Below are 8,690 nucleotides of genomic sequence, written 5' to 3'. Positions count from 1 at the left end.
AATTTGTGTGTATTTTTGATAGATTGCGAATCACCATGCACCCCTGAATGCATAAACCACGATACGCTCCTGTTCTTTTTATCACCCCCCCCCCCCCCCCCCCCCCCCCCCAACCACTCCACTCCACTCCGCCCACATCGTCATCTCATCGTCACGTCGTCTGACGGTGAACTAACTCCGAATGTTTCTGTCTGGCCTCTCTAGTACTAGGTCGGGCTAATTCAAATGAGCCCACCTTATTAACCAGTGAACACTAAATAGAGATTTTGGCAAACGACCTTTTTCTTATTTATTGCCTTACTTGTGCTGGAAAAGTTCCAGTATTGAATTAAATTTATTAATTTACTAATATTATATCAATTTAGTATTAATTTGTGTTGTTTTTATATATTTGTTTATCCATTTAAATTATTTCTTTTTTTTTTCTCGTTTTCTTTAGTGTTTCTCAAAACTCATTTATTTAAATTGTTTTCTTATTTGTTTGTTGTTGTTGTTTTTGTTGTTTTTTGTTGTTGTTTTTTTTTATAACAAATTAATTTGTTAGTTCTTCTTTTTTTAATTCTTTAAGTAATTACCGCTGTATTTTTATAGCCAGACTAAATAATTTTACAAACCATGTCATTTTCTATTGTATTCCCTCTAATAAAACAAACACTTTTATTCAAAAGTCACGACAAAATAAATATATAAAATACAACCACCATTTTGGTTTTCTGAACAATTGAATTAGTATACGAGAAATACTCTTCTGAGTAAGGAGAGAGTTGAATTCTAACTAAGTTATAGAGGAAATAAATACGTTTAAAAGTTAGGGTGGGCAGATTCCGTACTTGCCCGTCCTGAAGCTAATAAATACATAAGATGGTTCGCGATGAAGAGGCGGGAAGCTAGGGGTTGGTTGGGTAAGGAGCAAAGATAACACGGTCGTTATTGTGATGATAGTCAAACGAATGAATGAGGAGAGATTGGTAACATTATTTTGTCTTAATTGTATTGTATGAATTATTGGCGAAAGCCTAAGATTAAATAAACTTTGTTTTTGTTTGTCTTATTTTGACTATGGAACTGATACTTGTCATAGCAGACCTGCCTACTTTAAATAGGAAAATAAAAGTCGTAGTTTTCAGGGCTAATAAAATCGTAGATATTTTAACTACCCTTTAAAACAATCACCGGAATTTCGTCTGTTTTGATAGATATCAAATTTAAAAAAAACGAGAAAAATTAATTTGAAACGTAATAATGATGGTGATGGTGGTATAGTGGTAGCGGTGGTGGTAGTAGTTTTTTTTTTTTTGGTGGTTTTTAATGGTATCAGTTTATTGTTTGGTTCCATTTACCATTTTTTTCCCACTTTCATGTATGTGGTCATCAAATTGTATGATTTATTGGCGAAAGCCTAAGATTGAATAAACTTTGTAATATCGTATGGTAACCATCATTGTCGACGACATCGTCGTTGTCATCATAATCATCATCATCATCATCATCATCATCATCATCATCAATCATCATTAACAACAACAACAACAACAACAACAACAACAACAACAACAACAACAACAATATTAACAAGTACAACAATAGCAATAAAAACAATATCAACATCATCATACAATTTCCGTCATCGTCTCCACAACTATCATTCTAACCAACAGCACCACCAAAACCACTACCATAATTACATCCTCCCTCACCGCCTCGTCTTCCTCCTCCTCCTCCTCCACCACCACCACCGCTACCACTATTCCAACCACTACCACCACCGGCACAATCATTCTACCACCAAGACAGCAGTAAAAATGATGCAATTTGAGCTCTGAATGAAACTCGAGTCATATCGCTGTTGTTGTTTCTCGATGAAAACTTTAAGGTTACTACGTACTACTGAAAACCAGAAATATTTAACAGAAATATTGATATCGCCGTTGAGGGATTAAAGCATCTCTTTAATTTTTCGAGTGAACGAAATGGACTTGTATTGTCAAGGTGTTGTCGCATTATGTCTCGTCGCTTTATATTTTAGTTGTATTCTCTTTCGTGATTCATTTTTGATTACGTTTGGAATAATTAAAATCTACTGGTATTGTCATTTCATTGTGAATGTGATTATTTGTGGTTGAAATATTTTTTGTTTAAAGGTGAAAAATTTTTTTTTTTTAAATTAATTAAAGAAAAAAATAAAATATCATATATATATATATATATATATATATATATATATATATATATATATATATATATATATATATATATATATATATATATGACCGAATCATCTTTGCCCCACCACTGTAAATAGGCTAGAACCGCCACTGGTAAGGAGAGAGTTAACCCTCTCCTTACAAACTATAAGAAAATCGTCACATTCGTTACGATACAACCAACATTATTGTTATTCAAATTTCTTTTGTACATCATAAAATTTAAAGATATCGAACAGTGTGGTGTAGCTAGAGCATGTTTTGCTAAAGGAATTATTTATCGCAAGAACTTACTGCTATTGTGTTAGAGTGATAAAAAAATCTATTTTTGTTTTAGTTGGGTGTGAAGTTTTGGGGAAAATCCTGAAAATGGCTGGTTAGGAGAGAGTTATACAACATAAATTAACTTTTTTTATACCATAATATTCACAAGATATACTAAAAGCGCTTAACGAGGAGTTCAAAACCAACATCAACACTTAATTTATAGGACGAGGCATGACATATGTAAAGAGCTATTACTAATTTCTTTTTAAAGACAACACTGTTACCGGCCAGCTCCTTGTCTTACACCTAAGTGTGGTTGGGGATTGTGAGTAAAGAGCCTTTTCCAAGACAGGACTCGAACCAGGAACCTATAGGTCCGAAGGCGAGTATCATAATAATATATTAAAAGACAACTATTTTACTAAATTGTGACTTCATCCAGGGTGTCCGTTTTCAAGGCCCACTATCAACATTTCGCTTTTTTTCCTTGAACAAGAAAATTATCCTTTATTGCCGACATTGGGTGTTGCATTGCGGCTGACGCCTTGATTTCTCTGACTTTTCTCGAGATAGGCGTTAAAGAAGAAAATTCACGGAGTTTGAATAAAGGGTATAATTTTATCTAAACTATTATCTGTTTGTTTAGAATCTTGAAAATTTCATGGTTTATGTTTACTGCAATCATTTACAGCAGATACGTTCTCAATATAGGGAATGAGATTAGCGGAAGAGTAGCGTTCCTTGATTGGACGTCACCTTACAGAGAGAACGTCAATTTAGTTTTGCGCATGCGTCTTTCTCTCGTCCTCGCTTTCAGTGAAGTGTCTCAAGCCGCTTTCACCGGAAGCGAGGACGAGAGACGCATGCGCACAACCAACATGACGTTCTCTCTCTAATAACTTTTCCGCCGGTGACGTCCAATCAAGGGACGCTACTCTTCCGCTAATCTCATTCCCTATTGATGTATCACGGTGTATTATCTGTATGGTGTAACTGTTGACTTGCTGGGAAAATGTCCATACAGGTAACAATAAAAAAATAAATCGAGATTTTTTTTTTATTATTGTTACCTGTATGGACATTTTCCCAGCAAGTCAGCAGTTACACCATATTTTTAAGAATTGGATTCACTAGTCTTTTGTCACGTCCGCACGAGCAGCTTGGTACTAAACAAAGACAATCGGTGCTTTTTATTCTTCATGCTGGCTTGAACTTTTTCACATGTGTGATCAGAATGTATAAAAGTCAAAACATGATCAGAATTGTAATGCTTTTCTCCTCTGGATACACTTTCGTATTCGTCGGAGAAGTATTATTTCATAAGGGCGTCCGCCATTGTTCCGATAGTTTTAGAACCAGTTACTACGTTACTATGCGTCATTACGAAGGAAGTGACGTCACGACTGTTGAAGCCTTTATAGCCGGACACTGTCCAAAATAAAAACGTTACAACAGACCTACAAGGAGATAACAACCAACAGGAATTGACAAGAGACAAGGTTTCAATATACCAAACAAAAGGGTTATTTGTTGAATCGTTTCCTTGAGCAACGCATAGAATTTAAGATCTGTATTATTGTTTTTAAATCACTGCACTCCGATTGTCCTGGATACATTCATGGCATGCTTAAATTCTACGTCCCATCCAGAGATCTGAGATCAAAGTCTGATAATCACATTCTTGTGAAGCCAAAAATGACTCGTAAAGTTGGCGAGCATGCGTTTGAATATTCGGTACCCTTTATCTGGAACTCTCTTCCAAGATATATCAGAGGCAGTAATGATGTAGATTTCTTTTTAAAAACATATTAAAACGCTTATTTTTAGAGTGAAAGTAGCCACGTTGTTGTTATACGGAGTACGGCGCTATATAAAAACCATATATTATTATTATTATTATTATTATTATTATTATTATTATTATTATTATTATATTATCATCATTATTATTATTATTATTATTATTATTATTATTATTATTATTATTATTATTATTATTATTATTATTATTATTAACTCACTTCACATTTTCCTTTTCTTTTCTATTGTGACGTAATGTTTAGCGCAGTAATAGGCTACAAGTATGCAAAGGTAGACAGACAAACTGACAGACAGTTCAGCATAAGGGATACACTCAAATATTTTATATTGTTCACTAGAAAGAAAAAAAATCAACCCCGGAAAATAAAATCGTTTCCTTGAGCGCTACTATCAGCAACTCACTAGTCGCTTCGCATTGTGACATAATGTTTAGTGCAGTATCAGGCTATAAGTATAGATAGAATGCGCTTGGTCAAGGAGTTCACAACATTGCCATCCGGAAGTATAACGGACGAACACACAAACTCTGTGTAACCATGAACTTTTATAGTCTGGTTAATACAGTTTAGTGAGAACAACTCACAAACGCGGATGGCAAAAACAATAACAAAGGCCTGAGTGACGTCATCTGCATACTATCTATACAAAGGTAGACAGACAGACTTTCACTAGTGCGGCTATGTGGTCTTTTGGTATAATACTCGCTTTCGGATCGGAAGGTCCTGGGTTCGAACCTCGCTAGGCGTATCGTTGAGTCTTGGAAAAGACTGACTCACATTCTCTAACCGTACTCAGGTGTAAACTGAGTACCCGGCCGTTTACAGCGTTGTCTCTGTCCGAAAAAATGTAATATCGCCTAACAGGCGTCATGACACGTCCTACATGTAATTGTTACTGTTGGCCAGGGACCCCTTGATTGAAAAGAGCATTGAGCACGTTTAGTGGATATATAAAAGCTCAATTTAATTTAAAGAAAAACAATTCAACCCCCGAAAATAAAATAAACAATCATAATATGTTTGTCTAGCTCTAAGTAAAAGTTCTCAGGAGGACCCGAGTGACACCAAATCGATGGTCTAACTTCTTGTCAGATGCACAAGTTAGTGGAAAGTACAAAAGACATAGCGGAGATTGAAAATACAGTAAGTGGTCCCCGATTCCAAAGGAGTAGTTCATTGCGGAGGGAGCATTTCCTACTGAAGATACAGTGTTTGAATCCCCAATCCCAAAGGAACATTTCCCTTGAGAATACAACAAGTGAACGCTATATCCCAAAAGGACTATTTCCATTGAAGATACAGTAGTGCGTCCCCAATCTCAAAGGCGCATTTTACATTGAATGTACAGCAATCGCGTCCCCAATCCCAAAGAACGCTGGGGAATAGAACGCATTACCAGGTAATATTCGAGTGGTTACCAAAATAATTATAATTCTTACAACTGACCGATTGTCAAAAAGAAGAAGAAGAAGAAGAAGAAGAAGAAGAAGAAGAAGAAGAAGAAGAAGAAGAAGAAGAAGAAGAAGAAGAGGAAGAAGAAGATAAAGAAGAAGAGGAAGAAGAAGAAGATCAAGAAGAAGAGGAATCTCTGACCCATGAGTATCTACAGATGTTTTTATATCTTTTGTATCTATTTTGAATTCCCGTCCCTGGTAGGAACTCCTTATCAAACCAATACAAAGAGAGAGAGAAAAAAAAGCAATAACAATACGATGAGACTTAAAAGTAATATTTATTATCTAGATTTTCCGGGAATACAGACATAAGGTTAACAGATAAGTAGAGCAGTCCAAAATAATTGTTATCTTTAGTAAACTAAATATGAATTAACACATTGTGGTGATGATAAAAGGAAAATAAGAATTATAATTTATAATGGCCAATAGATAAGAGGATAATTTCATGTTCCAAATCCAAATTTGATTCCTTGGGAATTGTATCTGATCTTTAAGACTAATTAAAATGTTAATCAGTCTCAATACACTTGGTTTCCTTTTCCTTTTTAATTATTATTATTGTTATTATTAATGTGCTTGTATTATATATCATTTTCAATATGCTCGATTTTAATCCCCCACTGCTTCCAATTATTCTAAGAGAGTAAATTTACTCAATTTATTATTTATTACCAAGTAGATTAAATCAGCAACGAGAAACACTGAAATGATGGCGGTATAATTCAAGGAAATTAAATCCAGTATCCATTTTCACAGTCATCAGTTGGTGTGAGATTATGACCAATATATCAGCCGATAATAAGTTTACCAGTTGATGCAGCTTTCCACCAATAGACTAGAGCAGGCTCATTGTCAATCTTTAGCTCTGTCTCTACATTCTAAGCAATTTATTTAATGAATCATCAGATTATGCCAAAAAATCATAACCAATTTTTGTGAACAAATGTGTTTATATTTGTCACGCCGTCTTGACAAGGCGGAGCGTACAGTAACAGTGTGCAGCGCCAAGCAAATTGTGAACTTTAAAAAAAATGAAGAGATGATCTGATACTTAATACGGGCGGACAATATTTTCTGGTCAATAACGTGCCCAACTTCATATTATGTAACCATGGAAACTTTTCGTCATATCATTTCATTTTCGTTTTTCTTCGCAATTAAATATAATGTAGCATTAATAAATATCAAAAAAAAAAAAAAAAAAAGAGATTTTATGACTCGAAGTTTCAAATTTTGGACATTGGTCTTAATATGTTTTGCCCTACGATCTTTTTGATCTCTTAAATCCTTAAATATTTCAATTCAATTTATTTCATTTTCATTAATCAACAGCAGGCCACGCACTGAAAAAAAATCTATTACGTTTTTTAATCATAAATTTTGTATGGTAAAAAAAATGTAGTACGGATAATGAGCAGAAAGGGGATGAAGTAGTAAATAACATTCAACGATTATGAATTGATTACGGTACATGACACACACACACACAAAAAAAAAAAATAAGTAGATTTTTATGATGATGATGTGGCAAAAGGTCGTATTTGTAACAGTCGACACAAAAATAGATAAATTCAAATATATTTTGAAAAACAATGGTAAGGTTTCGTCAGTTTTTTTGTTGTTTTTTTTTTTATTTTGAGGGTTTAGATAATGAAATACAATTTAATAACTGACAGTCTAGTGTCAAAAGAATATAAATAATAGATCAGAAGATATTTGGACAGAGTTTTAATGTTGTCCACACTTTTATTTGACACTTTAATAAAGCTATAACTGCTATATTTTTGATGACGGTCCTTCAGCGTTTGGTATATTTTTATAATCCAACCAAAGGAGACAAATGAATACAAAATATATTCCTAGTTTTGGACATTTTAATTTATTAGTATTGCTGCATTATTGTGTAGACTGTTACACCAGTGACCTTTTGACACAGCTTCTTATCAATAATTGTTTCCCTAACGATGCCGTGTTTGACGTCAAGAATAGAAGACACAAATTACTATTCATATATTATAATTTATTATAATATATATAATTTATATATATATATATATATATATATATATATATATATATATATGAAATATGATATTGTAATATATATATGGATGATAAGATAACCCTTTAAAATATGTTCCACATAACCTGTAAAATATTGTTTGTAAGTTTATGAGCAATAAATCCAAATTACACTCAACCACACTTATAGCAATTTTACTTCCCAGGTTAAAAATATTTGGCTCCAGGAAGAGCAACTACAGTGTAGTGAACTGTATATTTGGTATGAATGTCCATCCTTTTTCTTTAGTAATATTACAATAGCAAACTTAAGAGATTTCATAAACTTCATAACTGTAATCTCTCTACAGTGATCATGTCCAGCATGAACGCATCCAGCTAATGCTATGAAATTAGAGATAACTTTGTTTGGTTAGAATTTCAATATAATGTTTGATGATTAAATATCTATTAGATATTATCAAAGTTATTTCTCAAATTTATTTAAATGCTCTCAACATCTGAAAATAAAATTTTGTTTTTATCTTTTCCAACCCATAGAACCAAAAAATGCAACATTAAGTTTGACATATGTTACAGTTATATATATGTACAATAATTCTGTTCTTACCATAGTATATTTCTCAGAGAGATCTACTTTTCCTTTCTTGTTGTTTAAGTGATATTAAAAAGCAATTGGAATGTTGAATTTAAAGTTAAAAGTTAGATAAAATATATTGGATGTAACATTCTAAGTGACATGAAATAGAATTGACAATTATATTCTTTTAAAATTCAAAGACATGAAAAATATTGATGTTTGTTCACCGCTTGATTTTATTTTCAAAAATAAAGAGTACTTAAAAACATTCCGAACCTTCTTTCATAAACAATCAAATTATATAACTCATATGCCGAAAATTATATTATTTTTGTTGTTG

Source organism: Berghia stephanieae, chromosome 1 (assembly GCF_034508935.2).
Source record: "Berghia stephanieae isolate SIO BIC M18660-M18661 chromosome 1, UCSD_Bste_1.3, whole genome shotgun sequence".
NCBI classification, from domain to species: Eukaryota; Metazoa; Mollusca; class Gastropoda; order Nudibranchia; family Aeolidiidae; genus Berghia; species Berghia stephanieae.
This window is presented reverse-complemented; position numbering follows the sequence as displayed.